The sequence below is a fragment of the Hipposideros armiger genome, unplaced genomic scaffold (genome assembly GCF_001890085.2).
Source record: "Hipposideros armiger isolate ML-2016 unplaced genomic scaffold, ASM189008v1 scaffold_89, whole genome shotgun sequence".
NCBI classification, from domain to species: Eukaryota; Metazoa; Chordata; class Mammalia; order Chiroptera; family Hipposideridae; genus Hipposideros; species Hipposideros armiger.
The window spans coordinates 1,925,437-1,931,760 of NW_017731439.1; the positions used below are offsets into that span (position 1 = coordinate 1,925,437).

Here is a 6,324-nt window from a genome sequence, read left to right on the forward strand (position 1 = left end):
GGCCCCGGTTCAGATCCCACATGCGGGCCAGTGAAGCGACGTCCTCCACAACTAGACTGAAGAACAAAAGGACAGCAACTTGTCTGTTCCCCTTCCCCGATTCCCCAACGCTGTTGCCCTCCCCCAGTTCCCCAAAAATAGCTTAAAAAAAAAAGCACCTGACCCAGACCATCCATCCTTTTGAAGTATTAATATCTTGATATCCACACCCTGCCCCCTGCCCCCTTTGTAAGTATGTGGATTTTGTCTTTTAAAGGAACAGTTGCAAATTCTAAAATGTATAAACCAGCAGGGTTGCTATAAGGCAGCAGGAAGCTTAAGCTTATGGATTTTTTTTGTTCATTAATTTTATGGTAGATACCTTAGAACACCAATGCTGGTGTTATTATGTGGGGGTGAGGGTGGGGCAGCAAATAAAATGAGAAAGAGGAATCAAAGCGAGTTGCTGATGGTATAGAGTGAATCAAGGCCCTTTACTTGTAGAACAGAAACCCAAAGGTTCTTGGACAGCAAGGGGTAGGAGAAATACTTTTTTTCTTTTTTTTTAAGATTTTATTGGAGATTTGGGGGAGAGGAACAGTGTTGGGGAGTTGGGGAAGGGGAACAGCCAAGTTGTTGTCCTTCAATCTTAGTTGTGGAGGGCGCAGCTAGCTCAGCTCCAAGTCCAGTCGCCATCTGGCTGCCCGTTGACAGCTCAAGGAAGCTCAGCTCGAGGTGGCATGTTGAACCAGCAACCTTGTTCTTAAGAGCGCAAGCTCTAACCATTGAGCCATCCTGCCACCTGTTGGCAGCCCAGCGGCAGCTCAGCTCGGGCAGCTCACTGGCCCATGTGGGAATCGAACCAGCGACTCTGTTGCTCATGCTTGCGCTCTTAACCAACTGAGCCACTTGGCCAGCCCAAGAAATATTTTTGTATGTAAAAGATGGAAAAGGAAAGGAGGAGTACAGCAGAACAAATGTATGGAAGGTTCAGGAAAAACACAAAACAAACAAAAGATTGTAGACACCTTATTCTTTCAATCACAGATTGGGATTATTTTTGGCATCGAAACTCAGCCCCTCAGGACACAGGGATATGGGGTGGGAGCTTCTCATTGTTGATCCAGGTATATTTGCCCCACTTTTCCAGCATCAGGTTATATATGTAATGTTTCATGATACATGTATACTCGTAACACGTCCTGTGATCCAGGGCCGTTTCGAGAGTAGAAGAGAGTGCTATTAGTAATTCATTGAGACAACAAGCATAAACCAGGGCTGTCCTGGACAAGCCTCCCAGTCACCCTGGCGAATATTGGTCATGTTAGTAACAGTGCACATTTACAGTGGGGACTGTCCAAAGCTGGAGGTTTTCAAAAGGGCTTGCCTGGCTTCTCCGCAAGGCACTCACGTCCTCCACAACATAAGGCCTCTCCTCTCTTATAAGAACTCTCTGCCCTTGGACTTCCCCACTTACCCTCACAGGCATTCCTGCCTCCAGGCCTTCCCCTACTGGTATCGCTTTTCCCCTCCACTTCAACTGTCTGGAGATGACTCATCTTCCCAGTCTCTGTATTACCTGCCATCCCAGCTTTACTCCGCTTTTGCCTGCTGGACCACGGCCATCTAGCACTGGGCCGAGCCCTGTGGCTTGGATAGTAGATGGTTCATAATTACTTAGTCTGAAGGTAGAGACGACTGGGCCACTTTAGGAAGCTCGTCTTTACTTCCTTGTAGGAGTGGTCCCGAAGGTAGCTGACAGAGGCAGGACAGCATAGCACTGACCAACTGGGTATGGACATCTTATGCGTCTCTTACCTGTGTAGGACACCACAGTACAGCAAACCTTCATCCTGGCTGCTTTCACAATGTTCGCTGGTCTCCAGAAGCTTCAACATGAACCTTCAGGAAGACAATGGTGTAGCCAAAGCTTTCTTAAATCACAACTATAAAGACTATCTAGACCAGCTGCTTTCCAATAAAAATATAATGCAAGCCTCTGGGTCATTTTAAATGATCTAGTAGCTACATTTAAAAACATAAAAGAAATAATTCATTTTAATAAAATATTTTATTTAACCTTATGTATCCGACATATTATTTCTTTTTTTTAATTAAAGTTTCTTGAAGTGACAATGGTTAGTTAAGTTACATAGGTTTCAAGTGTACAACTCTGTAACACATCATCTATATATCACATTGTGTGTTCACCACCCAAAGTCAGTTCTCCTTCCATCATCACCATTTTTTTATCCCGTTTACCCTCAGCGACCATCACCCTCTCCCTCACCCTCTGGTAACCACCAAACTGTTGCTTGTGTCTATGAATTTTTGTTTCTTCATTTGTTTGTCTTGTTCCTTTGTTGTTTTCAATTTTATATCCCACATATCAATGAAATCATATGGTTCTCGACTTTTTCTGTCTGACTTATTTCATTTAGCATTATAATCTCAAGGGCCATTCATGTTGTCGCAAATGGCACTATTTCATCTTTTCTTATGGCAGAATAGTATTCCACAGTGTATATATACCACATCTTCTTTATCCAGTCATCTATCGAAGGACATTTTGCTTGTTTCCATGTCTTGGCCACCGTAAATAAAGCTGCAATGAACATAGGAGCACATATATTAAAATTATTAGTGAGATATGTATTATTTTTTCATCCTGGTGTGATTTTATGCTGACATTTTCCTTCAGACAACCCCATTTCAAGTGCTCAATGCCTGCCTGCATGTGGCCAGTGGCTCCTGTGTTAGATAGTACAAATCTACAAGGATACGTTGCTCAAATCACCTTTCAATATACTGTGTTCAATTCCTTGCCCTTTTATCACTATTCTAAAGTTTTTTTAAGTGCCCTTAAACTTTGTCAGTCTTCAGGAAATATCCCTGAGTAGTGTGGGTGTCAGAAGTAGATAGGTATTTGGCTAACTCATACTTCTGTTGCTTACACATCTCATTCAAAAGCTCATTAACCTTGATTTCATTCACTTGTTTGTTCATTCCACAAATGTATTGAGTGCATGGGGCTCTGGATTTATTAAACATACAATAAGCAGGTCTTTGTGTATTAAAGATTTATTATGCCTTTGAAAATGAAACTCATTAAATAAAACATCAAAATTTGAAAAATGTATCTACCAAGTGCTTGGCATTGTGTTAGGCCCTGAGGCCACAACAGATAACAAGAGAGACAAAACATCCTTGAGATAGAATAGTCAACAAACAAGTTATATATATTATTAGATGCTGTTAGGTTTACATAGAAACATAAGGCAAACAAGGGAGATAGGGACAGCCAGAGCCTAGGGAAGTGAGGGAAATGCAATTTAAAATAGTGTGCTCAGGGGCCGGCCGAGTGGTGCATTGGTTAAAAGCTGGCTTGGGATGCCAGAGGGCCCTGGTTCAGATCCCACATATGAGGGCCAGTGACACTGCCCTCTACAGCTAAGATGCTGAACGACAGCTCAAACTGGAGCTGGGCTGCCGTGAGTCGCCGGCAACGGCGTAGGCTGCAGCCCCTGTGGCAATGGGTTGTCATGTGCTACCGTGTGTAGCCAGCAGCCAGCGTGAGCGGCCCTCAAGCCACCGTGAGCGGCCGTCCAGAAACCGGCGACTGATCTGCCTTGCCCAGGAAGAGCACAATGATGGTGCCAACTTGGGCCAGTGAAGCAACGTCCTCCACAACTAAACTGAAGAACAAAAAGGACAGCAACTTGTCTGTTCCCCTTCCCCCAATTCCCCAGCGCTGTTCCCATCACCCAATTCCCCAATAAAAATCTTTAAAAAAATAAAAAAATAAAATAAAATAGTGTGCTCAGGGCAGGTATAGTAGACTGAATTATTGTTCACCAATACTCTCTGCTCCTCCCTAAAGGGGAATTTTTCATCCTTATTCTTTTGAAATCAGGCTTGGCCCTATGACTTAACCTTGGCCAATGATATGTGAACAGAGCTTTCCCAGTCACTGCCCACTTCACCATGCTCTCTTCCCTCTGCCGCAGTTGCTAAGCAATGCTGAGATACTGGCTGCCCCACTGGCCTGGGTTCCAGGGTAAGGACAAGGATGATACAAGTCTACTTGTAAGATAACACAGAGCTGGAAGTAGTGAGAAATAAACCTTTGTTGTTTCATGCCCCCTAAGATTTGGAGCTTGCTGTTTATGTAGCATAACCTAATCCATCCTGACTGATACAGAAATCCTCTCTGAGAAGGTAATATCTGAGCAGAGACCTGAAGGAGGGAGGGAACCAGTCATGCAGCTATGTGGGGAAAGTGTGTTCTACTCTGAGGAACAGCAAGTGCATTGTTTCTGAAGAGGCAGCTTGCTTGATGCAATCAAGGTTCAGAAAGAGGCCGGATCTTTCAAGGCAATAGTGCAGAGGTGTTAGCCCCAGTCTGATTTCCACTCAGCCTGTAGGGGTGGAGGTAGGGCTTCATCTTGTCTAATCAATGATCCTATCCACTCCTGGTTTCCTCCACAGAGTATGGAGTCAGGGAACAGAACTGAGAGCACGAGAAGAGGGTATAAAGGAAAGGAAAAGTGAGATCTGATGCAGGAAGATACAAATGAGGGGAACAGGGCCCCCAGATCCATGGGCCATTGCCCCTCATATACTAAAAATGGTAGTGTCACCTGTGTAGAGAACGTGTGAGGCCTCTGAGGTCTGACTGCTGGCGTAAAGATGAGTCAGTGCTAATAAGTGACCGTTGATGATCAGGACATGCCTTCCACCCATTCACCTTGCCCTTCTTATGTCCATGACTTTTTAGAGCCACACGGGACCCAGACAGCCTCCAACAGACAAATCAAGGTAGCAGAGCCACACTTAGGAGTGTGCCTGGTAGTGCCCAGATAAAGAGGCAGCTTCCCCACTGAGCAACATAAAAGGAGACTGGCTGTACAAGACACATATTCCTTCTTCCCTTAAATCCTGATAATTCTCCATATTTTTTAAAATTAAGTCTTAGATTTCTTTCCGCTCTGCACAGCCTAGAAACTAGAGATCCTCTCAATTAGCATTTGCTAGTAAAAGAAATTCTGGACAAACAAGGCAGGGTGGGCAGTGAGTGATTCTGATGCACCAAGGAGACAGAATTCAAAATATCAAATCCATTTAGAGAAAACTTGTTAAAGTGGAAGCTAAAATGTTTCACAGAGATAGAATCCTGCTGTGCACTTATCAATCACAGAGTGCCATGAAGATTCTTTGGAAGAAATACCCGTTAAATATCTGGGTTTCTAAAGGCTAACAGCATCTCTCACAGAATACAACCATTAATCTCAGATGCTCCATGCTAATTGGTTGGATGGTAATTTATAAATGGTAATTACCCTCTATAACTCCTAAAGATATAAAAACATTTTTAGGTTTATAAGAATCTCAAACATCTCAAACAAACTCAAAAGAAAATTTGACAAACATGCTCTGATAGGTGACCTTGAAACAATGCATGCAAAAGCATTGCCATAGGAAGCTCTGTTCTCCATTTCTTCTTGAAATAAAAAGGGAAGTCCCACTCAATTTAGATGATGCCAGAATTGGGACTGAGACCAGGGCTCTTGCTGAGAAAGAAAAACAAGGTCTGAGAAGGAAGGAATGCATAGTACAAGGGCATGGTGCAGGGATCAATTTGCAAAGGGGAGCTCAAGGCAAATCAATATACTATAATGCTGAAAAGGCTGCGTGAAAAAGTTAGACAACCTGAACTTTTCACCAATAATTCATGGCTCTTGCATCATGATGATGCACTAGCTCACACAGCACTGTCTGTGAGGGAGTTTTTAGCCAGTAAACAAATAACTGTATTGGAACACCCTCCCTACACACCTGATCTGGCCCCTAATTACTTCTTTCTTTACCCAAAGATAAAGAAAATATTGAAAGGAAGACATTTTGGTGATATTCAGGACATTAAGCGTAATACGACAACAGCTCTGATGGTCATTCCAGAAAAAGAGTTTCAAAATTTCTTTGAAGGTGGACTAAGCGCTGGCGTTGGTGCATAGCTTCCCAAGGGAAGTGCTTCGAAGATGACCATAGTGATATTCAGCAGTGAGGCAATAGCATTTTTCCGAGGATGAGTTCGTGAACTTAATTAATTGTCAGACCTTCATAGGCTCATCAGGAAAAGAGAAACAATTAGCTTTATTTGCTGTTGAAGAAACAGTGTTGTCCAAAAGGCCACACCAACCATGTGTTTAGAGAGCTGGCTTTGTGGTTGGTAGTAACACACATTTTAAAAGGAAATTAAAGCCTGAAATGAACTGGAGGCAATGTGCAAAAGAACTGACGCAGTGAATGACTCAACCCATATTATTGCTCTTCTGGAAAGGGCAA

The 6,324-nt window shown here is 43.2% G+C and overlaps 1 protein-coding gene and 1 long non-coding RNA gene across 11 annotated transcripts in view; one reads left to right on the forward strand and one right to left on the reverse strand.

Annotated features, from left to right (window-relative positions):
• The window catches only part of SHLD1 (shieldin complex subunit 1), a 73,761-nt gene that overhangs the window by 62,254 nt on the left and 5,183 nt on the right, over positions 1-6,324 (forward strand). The gene's annotated exons all lie outside the window — the stretch shown is intronic.
• Positions 2,545-6,324, reverse strand: part of LOC109383840 (uncharacterized) — a 37,927-nt gene continuing 34,147 nt past the window's right edge. Inside the window, exon 4 of the long non-coding RNA XR_002124306.1 lies at positions 2,545-2,584. This is a non-coding gene — a long non-coding RNA (uncharacterized LOC109383840). The remainder of the gene's footprint in view (positions 2,585-6,324) is intronic.